This window comes from Plectrocnemia conspersa, unplaced genomic scaffold (genome assembly GCF_051122295.1).
Source record: "Plectrocnemia conspersa isolate PC_06_02 unplaced genomic scaffold, ASM5112229v1 ptg000011l, whole genome shotgun sequence".
NCBI lineage: Eukaryota > Metazoa > Arthropoda > Insecta > Trichoptera > Polycentropodidae > Plectrocnemia > Plectrocnemia conspersa.
Genome location: NW_028277175.1, coordinates 20,630,819 through 20,651,643, shown reverse-complemented (window position 1 = coordinate 20,651,643; position 20,825 = coordinate 20,630,819). Strand labels below are relative to the sequence as shown.

At 27.5% G+C, this 20,825-nt stretch overlaps 1 protein-coding gene across 1 annotated transcript in view; it reads left to right on the top strand.

The window, feature by feature from the left end:
* The first annotated feature begins 5,863 nt into the window (after window positions 1-5,863).
* Window positions 5,864-20,825, top strand: part of LOC148229902 (uncharacterized) — a 118,914-nt gene continuing 103,952 nt past the window's right edge. Inside the window, exon 1 of the mRNA XM_088198310.1 lies at window positions 5,864-6,294. The gene's annotated coding sequence lies outside the window, so the exon portion shown is untranslated. The remainder of the gene's footprint in view (window positions 6,295-20,825) is intronic.

Genomic DNA, 20,825 nt, shown 5'->3' with positions numbered 1-20,825 from the left:
GGCTCCTGTATGCATACCCGAATCATAAAAAAATATCTATAACATTTGTTGCTACTTTACAAGATAAAGATAAAAAACCTTTTTCGATTATTAAAAAAATGAGATTTAATTTTATGGCACAAATTTGTGAAAAGCCCCCATACATATTTGCAATCTGCCGATTTCCACACGAAGCGGTTTCTTCTTATCTGATTATTTATATTAAATAATATTTAGATTACCAAAGCCAAGATAAAGGCATATAGAGTAGTAAAGAAAATCGTAAACAATTATTTTCCATTCTAATATTTCCGATCTTTACCAAGAAAGCTTCGAATAAAGTATGCCTAGTTTTGAACATTTGGCACGGACTTACTCTTTCTTATACCACTGTATAAAAAATGCAGTGGTTGTAAAACATTTTAAAATAATCATACAAATTAAAAAAAATATCACAAAAAGGCTCTACAAAAATTTTCGATTTGCCATTTTTCTCGATAAATTTATAAAATACAATAGTCTTTATTCTATTCAATGACATCTTTTTTTTGCGAGAACAGAAAAAACTTGTTTACAAAAGTGGCTGCAGCATCACATAGGTGGTATTTTAGTACTAATTCAAAATATTTTGAATTAGTAGTAAAATACGTTATCGTAGTGCAAAATTCAAGAATTGTTAGTTTAATATTCTGGTCGTTTTCTTTGGAATGCTTTACGTAAACTAATTGAATCTGCAAATTATTATTTGTTTTATTAACCGTATGACTGAAACATGGTGAATATTTGTAGTAAATATAACCGTTTTAATTGAATATAAAAGTAAAAAGAATCTTGACATTCGACCATTAGGATGACCGAACTTTAAAGTTATTATCATAACTATAGTTTATTATAGAGTAAACTGTAATTACTATATTCATTGTAGATCTATATAAATAAACAGCTAGTAAGTTACTCTCTAATTTTATAAAATACAATAATATTTCAATAGTTTATAAATATCTATAATTAATGTGTACTTTTATGCATTCTCTGTAAAATCATTACGCAAATACTAAAATCTTATCATTGGAATTCATCGAAGAATGCAGTAATGAATTATAATATATTTATTTAAATATTTAATAATATATGTATTAATTATATGTCTGTAGTAATTAATTTTAATTAAAGCACATTTAATGAGACGTGTAAACGTTCCAATCAATATAAAATGGCGATCTTCCTCAGCGCTAATGTGAATTCATCGTTAAACTTTCTAAGCGTATCATTCCGGCCTAAAATCGTAAACGCCATTTCGAACCACAACCAATGTATACTAAACAGCATTTGGCGCTTACGTTATTAAATCCACGATACTCGAGTCCACCACTTGTCGAGTAGAGCGCCGATATGATTGGTCGCGTTAGATGAGAAATGTGCGGTAGGCGCGTCTTCTAGCGTCAAGAGTGGGATGTTAACATCACTGATGGCACGCGCTGGTGATTTTCCACTTCATCATAAATTAGCACTCGGAAAATGACTGGAAAATCGCCTGTGAATCTATGATTTTCGAGATAGTAAAATTTTAGTTTTTTATTTGTTAAGAGTCAGATTATTTGATATGCTATCTAATGAATATACGTAATTAGTTTAATAGCTTAATATCCTTATAAAAGCTATGTTGTTAAAATTAGTATTCTTTCTAGTGGTAAGATCTGCTTTTATTTGACTTTTGGAGGACTCAATTATATGTGTATAAGTACATAATGCATACGTGAGAATGCCATAAAAAGTCGATGTTCGAAATGTCAAGAAGTCGTTTTTAATCTTCAGTTCTTCAAAGGTGACTTGTTCTGATACGCCATGTGATGAATTTGTATTTATGTTAACGCGCCGCCTTAATTGGCAATTAAACAGTTCACTGTTAATCAGCGCTTATTGTTACATACACAAAAAACACGCTCAACCGATCGGAGTATATAAAGCACACAATGCGTATGTAGCTCAAGTGTTACTTGAACTCAAAGGTCGACGAGATGAGCAATCTTGACCTTTAGAGAATGAAGATCATCTTATGCAACAGACGAGCGCAAGTGATCTTTAAATGTTTATTATATTTTTTTTGGCAAATAATGTCGTCTCGATTTGAGATTAAATCATGATCGATGTATGCGGTGATGTGAGAATGGGTTTGGAGGCCGTATGCAAATCGGGCTACTGTTTGATATATTTTAGAGGTATTAAAAAAATTCACGAAGGTCAGGTCAGTGATGATGATTAATTTAAGAAAAATCTGAGCCATAGATTCCACATCGTTAATATTGTTCGTCGCTCATGGCAAATGCCAAGTCTCGGTTTAATAGCCATATAAGAATACGCAGTGAGTACTTGACATTAATAATGAACAACTATGTCATCAATAATACAAAGGATAAAACAAGGATATGTAAAATACTGCGAAAAAGTTGAGTAACGAAACAATATGGTTTTAACAGTGCGCGTTTCGCTCTTTACCGATCGTCGATATCTATTTGGTGCGTATATTGATTGACGTCACACACTTTTATTATTTATTATTAAATTATTCCAATATATCACTAAATATGGCATATATGTATAGTGTTATATAATTTTATATTCATTATAGGAATTAAAAAATATATTTAATTGTATTAATTGAAATATTGGCTTGCATTAAAAAAAATGTGCACTACTAATTTTTAAATCGTATATTAAAATATTTTAATATTTTTTATGCGGATATTTTTTATGTTTTTAATGAAATAATAAAATATTTATTTATTTGTATATTAATTAAATTCAAAGATCATTAAACAATAATTTCTATTTACCTAAGTTTAAATACTAAAATATAATAAAAGTAATTTAAATAAAAATGAAATTAGAAAATTAATAAAAATATATCACCATTAAAATATAATAGCAATAATACATTTTGAAAAAATATGTTATATAAAATATATATTTATTTGACAGCTATATTTTTAAACGTTTATGACAAGTTTTTTTAATACCAGACGAATATTACATCCTTTTTATATTTTGAAAATGTTGCTAATTGTATGATGCCATTGGTTGTTATTTCGAGAGCTACATAATTTGCTTTATTTTAACAAGACAAATCCTATAAAGCTTGTAAATTAACAGACTTTTTGAATTCAATACAAATGACGTATTGATAATACATATCGACTAATTTGTAAAATTTATTTAATTATATGTATAAGTCTAAACGACACTATATATTTTAAATACTTAATTTTCAATCCCAATATATTATTACAAAAATATTTTTTCTATTTTGAATACTTAATATAGACTAAAAATATGAATCTAAGATAAAAGATATTTAAGAATTTGTGATTTTTATACTTCTTATGCAATATTAATAAAAAAAATGACTGAAGTATAAGTAACAGTACAAATATTTTTTATGTAAATCATCTTTCAATGTATAATTTTTAATCTCATGAATCATTTACATTATTTTTAATATTAAAGCATAAAAACAGTCGTTTTTTATAAAGACAAATAGTCATTGTTTTATCAATTGTACATTATTAATACAAATAAAAAAACAAATTATATAATACTTTTTTTAAGATCATTTATTAATGAAATTACTCAATCTCCAAAGTTGCTTTTGCTTTTTACACCATTAAATATTACCTATGGACAACTGGGAATCTCGTAATCGACAAGTGCAGGTGAATCAATTTTTTTAAGAATCTGAGATAATCTCGATTGTACTCTGCAAAAAAATCAAACCCGAAATTTTCAGGATTGTTTCTGGGATTCATGAATATTGTAAATTGTCTTTGATCATTAAAATAGATTCTTTACTTGTAACTGACTTGAGTCTAAATTGAATTCATTGAATTCGTTGCTAAAATAATCATAAAAACACAAAATTTTCATAATTAAATTTCTATTCAATATTTATTTATTTATTTTATTATTGTATTTAGCTTAGTAGTTCATTTTTACACCAAAAAAAGTTTAACTAAACATATATAAAATATATAACATAAACAGAAAATAAAAAAGACCTAATGTTATAATTTATTTCTTAATGCACGAAGTTGTTTTTTTATTGCATTTGGGAAACACATTACAGTTTTATTTTTTCGGATTGTCCTAAGAATATTAATATACAAATTTACACCTCGGTAAATAAATCCCCTGGCTGTACGCGTTTTATTATACTTAAATACTACAATTAATTGTTTTATGCAAATTTTGCAGAATTTATATTAGGTTATTAAGAAAATCTTATATATTTTCACTTTTTAAATCTTTAATATAATATATAATAAATGCATTAAAATACAATAACAACACTATTCAATTTTTTTTGCTTTTTCATACTCATAAATTTTAAACGTGAAAAATTTACAATACCTAAACATGAATTAAAACACATTTTATTAGGCGCATCTCTTAAAAATCTTTATCCATTATGGACGTTTTTTAGTATTTTTTTTTAAAGCAAGTCTTTGTCAGGAAACGTACAATTTACAGTAAATAAGCTTTTTTTAACGATGTATATTTAATCAATCAATAAAAATTGTAAGGATCAAATAAAATAATTATATTTTTTAAGTTATTTGTATATTGAGCGACAATATAAAAGTTCATCTTTGCATTGTATCTGTATTACGTTGTCAATAAATTAATTTCTAATTGCACTCTAATTATTTATCAAAAATATTTTTTAAAATTGTGATCCATATGTATTTGCTAATTTATATAATAATTTATTTTACAGACAAGATGCAGATGCTTTATTTCAAAACAACATTTATAATATCATTGCCTCTTCCTTAACCACAGGAAATCATTTTGATGTATTACATTGATTGTCGTCAATTTAACGGTATTTGTATATATTTATGTACTTTTATTATTTAAAGGTGGTATATGGTTTGTATTACGTACTTATTTAACGTGATTTTTCTAAAACTTTACTTTCATATGCATTACGTAAATCGAGGAATAGATGTTTAGTAATAAATCTTAGAAATTTCGTATTATAAAAAAATATTTACTTTGCAATTTTAAAAATAATTCATAATTAATAATATCATCATAAATTCTTGCATGAGTGTTTCCCATAAAATAAAATGCTACTATAAACATTAAAATTCTTATACCTTCATGTTTTACAATTATTATAATATAGATACACTAATTTAAAAAAAAAAATTGACTAAATTTCATTGTAAAATTAATTTACAAATTGAAAATAAACGATCAATTCATAAATGTATAAGACCTGTATTTTCATATATATCTCAAAGTTAAAAAAAACTGCAAAATATTATATAATGAATATTTTAAATTACAGTTTTAAAACACTTTAATAAATTAAATTTTACTAATAGATTGTGATATAAAATAAGTAAATAATAAAACATTGTAGATACATAATTTAGAATGAAATTATTACAAATTATTTTCTTACAAATGAATATAAATTCAAATCTTTAATAATATTATTTTGTAAATAGCTATTCTATTGTTTTATAATAAAAGATATTTTTTAACTGGTGCATTTAACAGTAGCTCGGTGACACATCCCACCCAAAGTCGAATCATTCGGTATCAAAATCGCTCCTTCGTGTGTTGTTGCATAAGACCGCTGCGAGACATCGCGGTGTACCGTCTCGCATCGTTCGGTGACGCCTTCTCCCGAGAGACGTCCGCGCGTCCGCGCCTCCGAGCGCGGTGTGGCCGCAAACGATATCGGTTTCATTGAATCGGCGACGAGCGAGCGAGATGAGGAGAAACACAACGCTCCAGTTAAATCTCCACGCCGTTCACTCTTCCGGGAGTCGGAGTCGCGCCGCGCTGAAATTGGTCCAGTAGGTGTAGCAGCCTCACTCGGCAAACGATCGCCAAACACACTGGACGGCGATAACGAGACGACACTCTTTTTTTGCCCTCGCACACACACGACGACGAAAAAAGAGCGCCTCGGCGCTGATAAGCGACATGACGCCCTTCCGAGTAGTCTTAACAATAAGTCGGTTTCGGGAAAAACGCTATGTGTCATCAATTCGATATGTGCTCTATTGAAAAATATATATAGTGTAATGTGATATATAAAATAAAAATAATAATATAATACGTGCTGTGTATAGATAGATTTTCCCACCCGTACATTGGATTGGAGTGTGTTTATTTCTTCGTCATTATTGTTGTCAAACAATAGTGCTGTTGATTTATAATAATAATAACTAAGTGCTCTTGTGACTGGATCGGTGTTTTAAACTGGTGTCGCATTGAATCGTTCCTGTGTTCGTGATAAAGGTGAGTGAGCGTTTTTATTCCCGGGAGACGTCGACGCATGATAAGCGCCAAACCTTATCGTGCAAATTGCGCTCGACGAATTGAGTCGCATTTTTAATATTTAAAATATATATTCACTGTTTTAAAAATATATTTTATGCAATCTTGAAAAATAAAAGTGAAAATAAATTATATAAATTAATTACAAATATTTAATAAATTAAATAGATAGATAATCAGCATATCATAAGCAAAAATATAAAAAATAAATTATTTTAGTTTGTTACAAAAAAAATATTGTGGTGTGCGTAAAATTTTACTACAAATCCCGTTCGTTCCGTTATTACTCGTGGTATTGTTTACATTTTATAAGTTAATTAATTAAATCTTGAAGTATCTAAATATACCATAAATACCTAAAATAATATTTTTCATTATAATTCATTTTTATTTTTTAATAAATTAAACGTAAAACATATTAAAAAGATTTAATTATAATATAAAAGAGCAAACAGTGTAGTTTATAAAATGTATATTAAAAAAATATTTCTTATTGCAATTTTGTAATAAATAAATAATAATTAGTTTCTATTATTTTTTGAATTTATTTAATTTGATTTTTAGTTTGTATTTATAAATCTTTACTGGAATTTAATTTTTTATTCTAGATTTATTTTTAAAATTTATATGCGGTTTATGTATATTTTTAAATAATTTTTATATTGAATATATATTGATTTAGTTAACTAATAATTCAATTAAATTCAGCCCGTGTGTTATATTAAATATTTATTCATTTATTTTTGAATAAATATTTTGTATAATATAGTATAAATATTTTTATTTAATATACAATAATTTTTGTTTACATTCAAAATAATGCACTGAAAATATTATTAAAATATAATAACAAGAAAAATATTAGATTTAAAGTAAAAAATAATTAGGGATATATAAAATTTTACTTTTTAATAATCAGACAAACTGTATACAAAAGTTTTTCTTATACTTGATTCAAATAGTATTTAACATATGTATAGCTACGTTAGTATTTTATTATTAATAAGATTTATGTACATATTAATTGTACAAACCAGTTATTAAAAAATAAACATATAAAAATGTGTAACTTAAAATGTAAATATGCTAACTTTATAATAAGTTGACAAAAAGAAAAATCAAAGTATGTAACTACTGATTTTTTATAGTATATTAGTATAGTTTATGTTTATATTTTTCATTTTTGTTTCTTTCACAGAATCACAAAATTTTAATATAACATAGATTATTGCTTGGGAAAATATTTACATATATAAATTTTTAACTTGATAAAAATAATTTAACTTATGGACTAAGCTGGTTTTTACTTTATTCAAAATTAGGTTTTTTATTTATCTGCATTATTTATAAATATACAATATACAAATATGTATTATTACTAAAAAATAATGAATTTACACATTTTTAAGCTGTCAAATATTTTCGATATATTTTTAAAAAATAATTTTCTGGTTTGGATATGTAAGAATTTTCGGAATATTTTTACCAAATACCAAAGCTAGCCAATTCACCTATTAGACTATTGATTTATTTGATTAAAACGAGATTATAAGATATAGTTTATGTCGAAATATTTTGCGTTTGTTATCAGATCAATACAAAAACCATTCACTTATTTAATTATTAACAAACACAATTCTCATAGACCCAAATATGTAAAACATTGAATAATATATTATTACTTATTATAATTAGAAAAAAAAATTATGCTTATTCTTCATATGTATTTGATTAACAGTTACATATAAAAAATAATATAATATTATAACAGAACTAATGTTAATGTTTCCTCTTCGGCCTATTCCGGCCAAAGTTGTCAGCTGCGCACTCTTCGTCGTCTCGAAACACGTAATTTCCGCCACAGTTTGTCTCTCCCTCTCTCTCTCTCTCTCTTCTGATAAACTGATACAACTTTTTGTTGCACAACATCCTTTTATCCCAATATAACCGCACAACGTCGGTCCTTCCCGTTGGTTATGTGCTCGCGCAAATCGACATTTGCATACTCAAGAGTGATATATGTTCACTGTTTTCTGATATAATTAGCTTTGAATCAGACCAAAACCTTACTATGATCGATCGTCGGCCCCATGGTGATTGATCGCTTCGCAAACTGACAATATTTTCGATAAAATCGTTACGGAAATGTTTACTTCATATGGATGTAATTTATCATTATTAACTCCTACCGTAAGCGAAAAATGCTTGATAAAAAAATAATAACCTATGAATGATTTTGTAAATAATATAATGTTCTTAAATATATATACAATAAAATTATAAAATAAAGTATTAAGTTTTTACCTGATTTATTTTATATATATTAATAAATTTTATAGATTAGATAATAAACTGCTTCTAATTGAAAGGTTTATTACTTAAGATTTTCATTATTATCTATAACATATTTATGTTTTATTATTACCAAATAACGTATTTTTTTGTAAAATAAACTCTAATGAATAATTATAAAAACTGTATTAAAACTATCATTTTATAAAAAAAATAATTAGTTTCACAGTAATGTATTTATTTTAACAGTATTAAAAATTTACCTTTTACGTAAATTGCTTTAACGTAAGATCGTATTTCAGAAAAAATAACTTTAATAAGCTTTTCATTGCTTTATATATATTTACAATTTAAAAGATGAAATAATTAATATTTTTTAACATAACCCAAACCAATATATATTTTATTCATATTATTTTCATCAGATTTTATTATCAAACTAAAAAATTAAATATTAATATTGAATTCGCTTAAATTACCTCTGGCTTTCGCAAACCATTACATATCCCCATTTTTAATAAAAATAAACATGAGTAATTTGTTTGAAAGCTAATTTCTAAAAAAACATGAATACTTTGTACTCCGTGTATTGTTATGTTTTACACATTATGTCTTACCGTAACTGTAAAGCCTTTTATGAGATTTGATTCTTTGATGCCAAACTTATGCATTGTTAAACTTTAAACAATAATCATTTACTTTGATTGTTAACCAAAGTTATTATTCAGAAATCTTCGCATTCAAAGAGCGTCAATATTCCATAAAAGTCGATTTATTGTTAGATTCTAAAACAGAAAATGGTCGTTAATATTCCGAGAGCATCGGCGGATTGTTCTCGGATGTGCCGCACCGTCATTATGTCGAATTTTCTTTCGTCATACTTTTACTTGATTAAAAATAATAAACAGACAACAAAAAAATGAGAGTAGATATAATCGCCGGATCGATCCGTATAATAATAATCGATAAACGGCGCGTAGACGATCGATAAATCAAATATTTATATAACGAGTCGGAAAATTTAAATACGCCTTTTGTGGGTCAAAAGTGTAATTTCGTGCAAGGTCCCCTATTAAAAACAAAAGGCAATAATTGCTCTTCGGTTGCTGCTTGCGATGGAAATCATACCTTGCAGCCATTACATTACGTTACGGGCGCAGTTTTCTGATACGATTATAATAATGGCGAGGCTGGAATTATACACCTTTTTTGAATAGTGTGTATAACGAGAAAGTCGCTTCCATGGGCGTGAGGACTTAATTGTTTTTGGCAAGCTATTCGGGCGTCTGTTTTGGTACGCGCAAAAAACTGGAACATCCATATTTATGTGTATCGTACATTAAACATAACGTTTAATTATATACAGAGAGTTGAGATGCTAATTTAAGCGAAAGAAGAACATACTACATGTATTTATATAGTATATATATGTGTATAAAAAAGCTTCAATCTGAGCTTTATCTTCTACACAAAAAATAATATAATAATATCAAAATTTTGTAAAAAATAACTAACAGCAAATTAGATTTTTATCAACTTTTCTTTACAAATAAAAATCATAAACAAAATATATATTTTTATATATATTTTATGCTTTAAGCCTTTGAACGCGGAAAGCGACTAAAGTCGCCCAATTGATTTTTTTATCTCTTTACGCAAAAATCAATAAAAAAAATGCTTTTCAAGAAAAAACTTATTTTTGTTAATAAACATAAAATATCATTTTAAATGAATAAAAATTTAAAAATCAGAACATTTAAACACAGTATTAAGGTAAAATTTGCATTTTTCAAAAAAAAAACAATAAAATAATATTTTTGATAACGCGTTCAAAGGGTTAATGTGATAAATTTAATTAATTTCTGCATATTATTAATATTTAACTAGAGTAACTGTTTAAAAACTGTAAATTATGTTTTTATAACTAATATTTTTTACTTAATACCCACAATATATTTTTAGTGAGAACTTCATATTATATTTAATTAAGTTTTTTAATGTTAAATGAAAAACACAGATATAATAAAGCAGTAATTTTATTATATTACATATAATTTATGATGTGATGTAATTTTAAAATATAGAAATATAAGCTTATCTAATTTTAGTTAAATGCTTGACTTTTGTCATCGTCAAGCCTTTTACTGAAATTGAAATGCAAAAAAAGTTTTAGCATCTATTATAAAAACTATTAAATCATTATAAATTTATTTTACTGTATTATTATATTTGCCTTCTGTCTTTTTATCTTAATATTTATTTACCATCACTTCTATTATCATATCTCACGTGGGTAAATGAGCAATTTATCAGCAAAATCCTAAATCAACTACTTGTCTTACTTGTTTTATTTTATTTCAAGTATGGGTATTTAATTTGATTTTTTGTCGAAGTGCATCTTCAAATATTTTGCACCATTCGTTTGTAAAATTATTGCGTTATTTAATCGGGCGGGAAAGCATATTTTCTTTTTCATAATAAACATAACTTTAACATACTTTATCTCGTTTGCCTTTGTTCTCCAAATACGCAGCGATTATTTTATTTTGTTGAGGTTTTATTGGAGATAAGTAGACATGTTCTCGTGAAAAGCCATAATAACTGTGGTGTCAGCATAAATTTCGCAGGTAGTTCTGTTTGTATTTGGCAAGTCTGCTATATATTAAGTGTAGTTTTGGCTCCAGTAGCTACTTATTCCAGATTTTATTAAACAAACAAGGTTTTCTTCTATCGTTCAGATATGATTTTATATATATGATGAGGTAGTGCCTTTTTTATTTAATATTTTAATGCCCATATGCCATACCTTAAGAACGGAAACAAGCTGACCCATATTTTTTTTGTATATTTTTATTAATCTCATTTTTCACTTAGTATATTTGATCAATTGTGTCGTGCTCTTGCAGAAAATAAAATTGGTGACTTGGAATTATCTTTTATTTCTGTAGTACTAAATTTATTCTGTTCAAAAGGTTTTGATATATTATAATAAGCTAAGAACTAAAAAAATGTGACAAGTCTGATATTGATTTTATACATATTAATAAATATATCCTTATATTCTTAAGATAATTATTTGACTAATTAGATTGAAAAATAAGTCTTATATAGAAAGATAATATATTTTTCAATGAATGTTGTATTTAATGAATATATAATGTATATTCTGTAAGATTTTATGTATTCTGGATTATATTCTGGTTTTAAAATAAGGATAGCTTGTGCCATCTTTCATAGTGTTAAAAAATATTAAAGAATTATTATTATTATAGCTTCAAAAATGTTTTTAATTATTTTTATATTATTTTCCGTTAGTTTTATAACTATTTTTCCTATATTTAAATTTTATTGGGTCATTTTTAAATATGAAATTTTTATTTTCTTTAAAGTTAAGAAGAGTTGATATGGTGCTTCTAAAAATGAACCATTTTTATGCTGGATACTGAAAATGGTTCGAAGGCTTTTTTTAGGTGATCAGAGAATGCGATGGTCCTTTTCCATATTATTTCTTGCTTATTTTATATTTTATAATATATAATGATGGGTATTATGTGCATTTGTGTTGTTTGATTTTTTCGAAAGTTTTGCAGTAAAAGTTTAAAAAATATTTTATATTTATACGGAACATTGAATTAATAAAAATATAAATTAGCTTAAGACAATATAAATTAATATGTCCGTTAAAAAAAAAATAGAAACTGGAAATACAAAGAGAGCAACATGAGCTTTTCGTGAGCTTTTTTATTTTATTTTATATGAAGCATTTCTTTAAATATGTTTTACAACATATTACCAATTACATAATACTTAGTATCTTAACCCTAGAGAGCTTAATAACCTATATATTAATTTCATTACTGTTATCATATAAATTTATTAAGTTATTATAAGCGACGTTCAATCTTATATAGGCCGCACCCACAGATCATTAATCCTTTCACGTTTTGTAAGAATAAGTCGCATATAATATATTGAGGTCATTTTTTTTATTGGGGCATTACAATCGTGGGATGATTTCACTATCGCGGGGTGAAAAACGAAAGATTGCTTTCGTTGGACCGTGTACTACGACAACGAGACCGCAAGTCAGAAAGCGATAACTGTGAATCATTTGCGCTTGCGGACAGTGTCGAGTTTCAAACGCAACTCAGTATATAATAACAGCCGTTATACGAGCGCATATAAAATTTATGACATGGAAAGTGGTCCAGTTAGTGACAACCTGTCGGCGGGGCGGGCCGGTAAAAGTGGTCACTCACATCTCTCGCTTGTCATATATGTATGTACATACATACATACTATAGGCCGTATAGTCTGTGTACACCAAAAATAAAACGCTTAATCTGCATCGATGGCATGTGGGCCAAAATGCAAAGTGTCAATCAAAAGCGCTTATCGATCGAATGATATAATGTGCTTAACATTTTGCGGACAATGGGCGATCATTGTGGGCGATTGATGAGAATGACGTCATTTAAAAATTTAAGCTTAGCTTATTTATAGTATCATGCCATAGATACATTTTCTGATTGCTTAGATAATTAATCATATAAAATTTGATACTGTGTACAAGAGATGTCTCTAAATATTTTTTCAACATATCAATAAATTTAGAGTAGAAAGCAATACTAGATAGAAACTGTATCTATATCCTGTATTATAAGAAAACTTATAGACCTTGGGGCTCACATCGCAATCCTCAATTAATGAGGAAAAGTATTTAAATTATTAAAATAATAAGGGTAAGAAATTCTGAAAAAAATTTAGGCATATAAAACTAAGATTTGACGAACAAATAGGTTTGCGTGATCGTTTTTCACCTTCGTTGTACTTAAGATAATTTAGAATAAAATGTAAGTTTAAGCTAAAGACATATTGCTGGTAATATTTTTATTTCGTTATTTCGGTAACCTAACCCATCTGAGAAATAATTAAATAATTATGATAGTTGTTTATTAGATAAACTAGATAGTTTATATAATATAATTAAAATTAACTAATAGTGAGATAATATTATTAGGTTATACCCAAAAGTGGAGTCTAATTTTAAGGCTATCGACATGAACATTTATAAAAATATATTTTATAATATTTTACAGTTGTAACTGTATCTAAAGTAGAACTAATTAAAGTGACATTAATATTCAGTAATATATTTAAATAATAATTATAAATTAAACATTTCCTGTTTAAATAATTGTAGAGAAAAAAGTACAGTAAAACATTTTTGTTTTGTGTCATAGGAGCAAGTTTATGACGCAAATTAATTTATTAGCATCTAAATGTCATAAAATAGTGATACAATGATATAAACGTTAATGTTAAGTAAAAATCTCCGTAGAAATCAGACTTTTCCTCAAAATATTCAAAGTCATACAGATAGAAATAAATATTAACTTTATTTTTAATTCTTACTTGTTATTTATGTTATTTTTATAAAAATACGAGATCCTTGACTGGATGTGCATAAATTTGATATTTATAAGACATTGTTTCTTTACTTTACATGCAATATATTACAAAATGGTATCTATAAATAAAAAATAATTGTTTAGAAGTTCAATAATGTTCAATTAATATTTTAACTGGATTTTAAATTATGTGTAAATATTAAATTTAAATTAATTTTAGACATGTCTAAATTGTTTCTTTATATTAAATGCTTAAATTTATAAAAATTGAGCATTTATTATATAAATACATAAAAATATGTATTTTTCAGGTCCATAATTTTTTACTTATATGATTTTTGACGTAATGTTAAAACATAGCTTTAAGCACAGGCATGTCTAAAAAATACTATGATGGACCATTATTATATTTTCATGATGCAAACTTATTGTTCAATTTTGTTACAATAAAATATGTCTAGTAAATTTATTTTTATTTTAAGTCATTTTTATAAAAATCAACGTTAAATGCTTTGTTCTAAATAATAATTATTGTGAATTTTCATTTTAAAATACTAGTTATTTATTTTGAATTGTTATACAATATTGCCTAGAAAAAATGTGACATGTTAGATATTGATTTTATACATATTAATAAATTTATCTTTATATTTGACTAAATGGATTAAAACATTAGTCTTTTTTCAAGAAATTTTGTATTTAATAAATATGAAAAAACTTTTTCCTTACATTTTTTCAAGTCATAAATTGTGACCTACATAAATCAATAGTTTTTTATATATTCATCAATAAAATAGTGGATGTTTAGTGAACTATTATTATTTTTTAATGCTTAAATATAAAATTTATTTTATGTTATATCGTATCTTAAATATACAAATTATACAATTGATATTATCTCTTACGATACGACGGAATGTGTGATATTTTCGCCTGGATCGTTCAAGGTCTTAACCCGTTCACCGCCCATGATTGAAAAATCTCCTCACTTTTTTCCATTGCGACACGGGGGCGGTGCGTTGCTTCAAAAACAACAACTTTTACTTTTATCTAAAGACTGATCGGCGTTTGTCAATTTTTTTGCGACGCGCGTTTGACAGTAATTTATTCGCGGTCGTGTCAAAAGCTCGGAGATCGGGCCGATTTTTTTACACTTTGCGTATCCTTTGATGGAATACATTAACATTTCACCTTGTCCCGCCTGAAAGGGTTGAGTGAAACGCAAGGTTACGTCAAGGGTTAACGGTGTTCATGATACATTACGACTGTTGACTGTAACATAATATACATAATAATAAATAATTGAAAATACGCAAATAATTTTAATGACATTGAAGTATTCGAAACATCATATGTAATTACGTAGATATCAATATAACCTCTTAAATCAGCAGTGAACTTGACTATCAATACTATATATTAAACACTACGAGTTCTTAAATAGAAAAACGCGGAATTGATTTATTTAGTGATCGATAAATTGTCACTAAATAAAGTTAAGTCACACAAAAAGAGTAGGACTTGTGCTATTTACATAAGCACGAGACTTTTTGACAAATACTTTATAGACATGGATTCAAATCCCATATAAGATATATTTATTAAAAGACAATGCTTTTGTATTTAAATGCTAATTGCAATCTTAACACAATAAAATATAAAATTAATTTATTAGTTAGCATATAAATATTTTTTGTTGTTGTGTACCTATCATTGCATTGAATTTATGCAGCAGTTTTTAAACTACGATGACAACATTTGTCTCTGTGATTATGATTTATCAAACTATTATAGTGCAATATAAGCAACAGTAGATATCTCGATTCGATATCACACAGCACGTGGCCTTCGCTTCTAAAAAAAGTGCACACGACAATACTTTACGATCACATTGTGTGACTGTTATAATGTACGGATCACTTTGTGCAACGCAAACTAATGTGTCATGACGACCTCCTCCGAGAGGTCTGGCTCCAGTACCCGAAGCCTACATCTCACTTATGAATTATTAATGCCTCCAAGTTCTCTCCGAGAGGCTGAATAATGGTGAGGTTACACTCAGCGCTGAGTTCATTTATTTCACCAGTCTAGGAACATCATCGGGTCAATTAAGATTTGCCGGTGTCAAGCGCTACAGCTCAATCATTGTACTGCAGAACAAAAACCAAGATACTTGGGCACTTTCTAGCTAGCATTTTGATTTATCGCAGTGCTTCAGTCCAGATTGATTGATTGATTGATTTAATAAGGAAACGCGCTCGATTAGCTCGCTAGACCTTAGACGGTATGCCCTACTGTGTCAAGGTATAGGCATCAGAGTCTCCTTCTGCTCTCATCCTCCTCGCTGGTTTGCCTTGAATTGAAGAAAAATGGCGTGACACTATTGATGAGCTCGTCAATCAATGTGATCGAGTTTTTTCCGCTCAAATACAACATGTGATTCAGTATAATTCGCAATACCGACTTCTTCTCGTGTGAGAAACTCGCTTAATTAAGATCTTGAATATGTTATTAGTACCGTAGAAACTAGCTTATCGAAAAGTGTCAAATTGGCTATAATTTATTAAGGTCACCCGGTGGAATATTTAATGTCTCAATTATATCAAATGGCGTAAACATCTGGTTTGGATCCACTGGAATATAGTTTTATGATTCTTGTAAATAAATTGTGCATTTAATTATTGTGATATTAAATGTAATTGAATTATAAAATCAAGCTCATAATCGAGTAGATCAGTGTCTTATCTCTCTCGTACAATCTGCAGTAAATCATCGGATAATATACTAGATATATTTGATATTAAGAATTTTTTTTATAATATGTTTATGTTCTAAGGATAAAATATATAATTATTATTCATATTTTTGATACATATATCAACATATAGCAGGATAAATTTGTTTATCAATCTTAAAAAGTATCCAGAACTTTAGTGGCTATATTGAAAAATAAATTCGATATCGTTCATCATTGTTCTTGCGAAAAACCTCTATGACTTGACATATTCGCTGTACTTTTATTTTTAACATTTCATTTCATTTTCGAACACATTAGCATAATACTGTGTGTTGCCTATACGAAGGCGTCACTCAGTTCTCATTGTGCCGTAATGAATTCAACGCCCCTCCGGCCCTGTAATGCGAGGGAAAATTAAACGATTGTCTCCTTCTCGACGTATGCATTCGCACATGAATACGTTCACTCGTTATGAAATGCGCACGTTTAATACTCGTAATAATTAATAATTGTTTGATTATAGCGTTGTGGCGATGGCGCCGTAAAAACATTATTCTTAGTAAGGAAATACTTTACTCTAATAAGAAAATATGGAAATCGATAAATAGTATTTGTTTTTTAGAAAGTTAATTTTACAGTGATTTTAACTATGGAAAATGAATACTAAAAACATTGAGCTTATGTGCTAATGATAAATATAAACTTTGTGATATTTAGTATGTAAATAAAATAAGAAGGTTATTACAATATCGAACATTAAGTTTTCTCTTCTCGAACGTGCTTATTTAAATAATCAAATCACATTTTAATGTGCACTGTAACCTTAGATTGCGAGTAACTTGGTTTACGAGTAGGTGTTTCGAAATACAAGCGGTATTTTTGCTACACGAGCAAAGTGTAGCAATTAGAGTCTCCAATTACTCGAACCATCAACTACTCGAGTATCGAATATTAAAATTTTAAAATACTCGAGTACTCGAGTACTTTCGAGTATTTACATAATGTACCAAAATAGCTATTATTCAAATTCGTGCACATATAAATAAATAAATAAAATACTTAGTATGTTAATTTTTACAATTATTTTAACTTCACGAACATACTTTTTAAAAACAATAATGCAAAAAGTGTCTCGAATTTAATATTACTGCTAACCTTTGGTTTTATTATTCCCGTTATGGAAAAAACCCTTTCCGTTGCTGTTGATGCTGGTCTTATTGTCATTAACGCGTTGGATAAGGCTTCTAATTTATATCTGTTCGCTTTTTATAGATATAAAATTTTTTGAACTCTCTTTTTATGTTCTCTTCTTTCATTCCCTTCTCTGCTTTTCTCTTATTTATTTCGACTATTGACAAAATAGCATTTTGTAATTCTTCTTGAATAATTTTTTTTTCTTAACAATATACAATATTCTACTTCTTCTGATTAATGCGAAGAATTTAAATCTATATCCTTCGAAGATGTATTTGGGTGAAACCCTTTCACTCTAGAGCTAAACGGTTCGCAAAGATCTGACTTTACTTTAAATGCCTTTAAAACACGCAATTGTTTTGATTTATATTTTAAGCTGAGGGAACAGTATAAACAATTTACAACACTTTACGCTACAACTGCATAGTCATAAAACCTAAAATTTTGTTTTGTTGATATTTCATATTGTTCATTGCCATAAATTAGATAAGTCAGGACTGTCAAACAGAAAACACAAAAGAAATTTCTCCGTCGTACCCACTAACATAGCCGACGACCGGAACTATGCAACTATGGAACTATGAAAAAATTATACCTGATAGTAACCGCTCTAACTCGGGACTTCGGGCATAAACGCCAAATAAAAGCAAGACGTTAACCTTTACCGGACCGAGCTAGTTATTTTTGTTTCTGAAATATTTCAAAATTTTTTAATTTCGAGTATTAATCGAGTAATTTTCAAAATACTCGATTATCAAGTACTTGAAAAATAGACAAAAATACTTGAGTATCGAGTACTCGATTACTCGAATTGTAGACTCTAGTAGCAATACGAGCAGTACGAATTGTATCCCTTTCTCGTCAACTGAATCGATGATTCTTATTGCAGTGAGATATACCTTTTGTAAAAGTATTTGTCACTTGAAGTTTTCTTGCTTATGTTTAATGCTCCTGCTGATCCTCCAGAGCTACTGGAGAAATTCAAGTCTTATCCTCCAAATACCACTCCATTTCAGCAGGCCATTTCAAGCTTCAAAAAGCTCTACACCAAGCATTATTTCAGCGATCTTAATCTCAAAGACTTGTGAAAAAATTATTTCCTCATCATGGGTTTTAGAATGAATTAACTTAAGTTTTCTTTATTTTTTATGATTTAATTTGCTTTGATTTACAAATATTTTAAAATACTAGCATGTTTCCGAATTTTATTCGCAATCTGAGCTTTCACTCTATCTGACTTTTCCCTAAAATATACATATTTTCTCACTCAACCTTTTAATGTTTTTGTATTGGGTTTAAGCTCTTATAAAAAATATTTATTAAAAGACTACAATAAAATCAGTACTGTCTGTCTATTTATGCATATTTCATGTTTTAAAAAATAAGCAGCTTTTAAACAATCTTCCCAAAAATACTAAATAAATATGTAATTATTTAATGTGTTGTCTACGGGTACTAATAAAAAATAATAGGTAGGTTGTGTACGAAAACCTTTTTATCTTATTTATTTAATTATTTTCAATATTTAATATTGTCAAAATTTTTTTTTTTAAATTACCTTTTTTGGAACACATGTCTAGGAAAATATTATCTTTGATTAACCGTTTCTGGATGCCTACTAAATTTTTATACCAGAGGCCAAAGCACCACTCGCCAATTTGTTTCAATAAAATATATTCTTATATTACTCACAATTTTTTGTCAGTTGCGATTATCCGAAAGAACCTCATGAGAAAATGCGACATATTTTTTTATAAAACAGATTTATGTAATTAAGATGTGATCTATTTATATATTATAATATTATTTTAATTATTGCACATTAAATATTTATTTTAGAATATATTCATAATATTTATTTTCGGAAGATTTATCTTTCGTATTCGTATCAAAAGTAACATAAATTAAATTTAAGTTATAAATACTGCATAATATTAATTTACTTTGCTATCCTGCGTTGATAATACTACTTAGATTAATCTCCTACAATGAGTATTATTTTATTTTCCGCCTCTGCTTTTAAGCAATATAGGCATTGTCGTTTTCATAGTTAATCATTGAGATATTGTTTTCAACAAATAAAATGTACAGATTTGTAAACAAAATAAAAATGGAAAAAAATTAATACTACCAATTTTTAATTTTGTAATACCGGTATTAGTGGTTTTGCAATTTTTACTGAGCATTTGGCATACAAGACACACATTGTCCTCGAGCCTTTAAAAAAATCAGTACTACCATAATTTCATTTTGTAATACCGGTATTGCAATATCTAATTGACAGGTTGTCGACACCTCCCTTTAGAAACTTAAATAACTGCTTTATTGAATAGACGCTACGTCTAAAATGCATCATAACGCTTCTAGCGAAATGGCACTAGGATAGAAATATGGACCCATATTTCTAGAGATATATCAAAATATGTCTTTCTTGAAGGAGTACTTCGTTTCATTCAAGATTCAAGTCAATGGATTTATATTCAAAGAACGTAAATTGGCATTAAATTATTAAAGTGACAGGCGCTCCGCATAACGAAGCCATTATCGCATTTTTTTCCAAATTGCATATAAAATCTCTATCCCTGCTCGAATGTCATTCCCAAGTTTTTAACGAAAATATTTGTGCCCTAAACACTAAACTTTATGAAAATTCTGCCAGGCAAATGTATCTGTAAATGTGACAACGTGACGTTTTGCGATGCTGAAAGGTATCCAAATGTCTATCGTTCACCTCCATAGCGATTTCATGTATTTCTGTAAAGAGAGTGAATCCGAATTTCTGGAAATATTCTGAAACATGTATAGATCATCAGCACTTAATAAATATTCAGAGCTATCACAATAATTAGTACATGTAC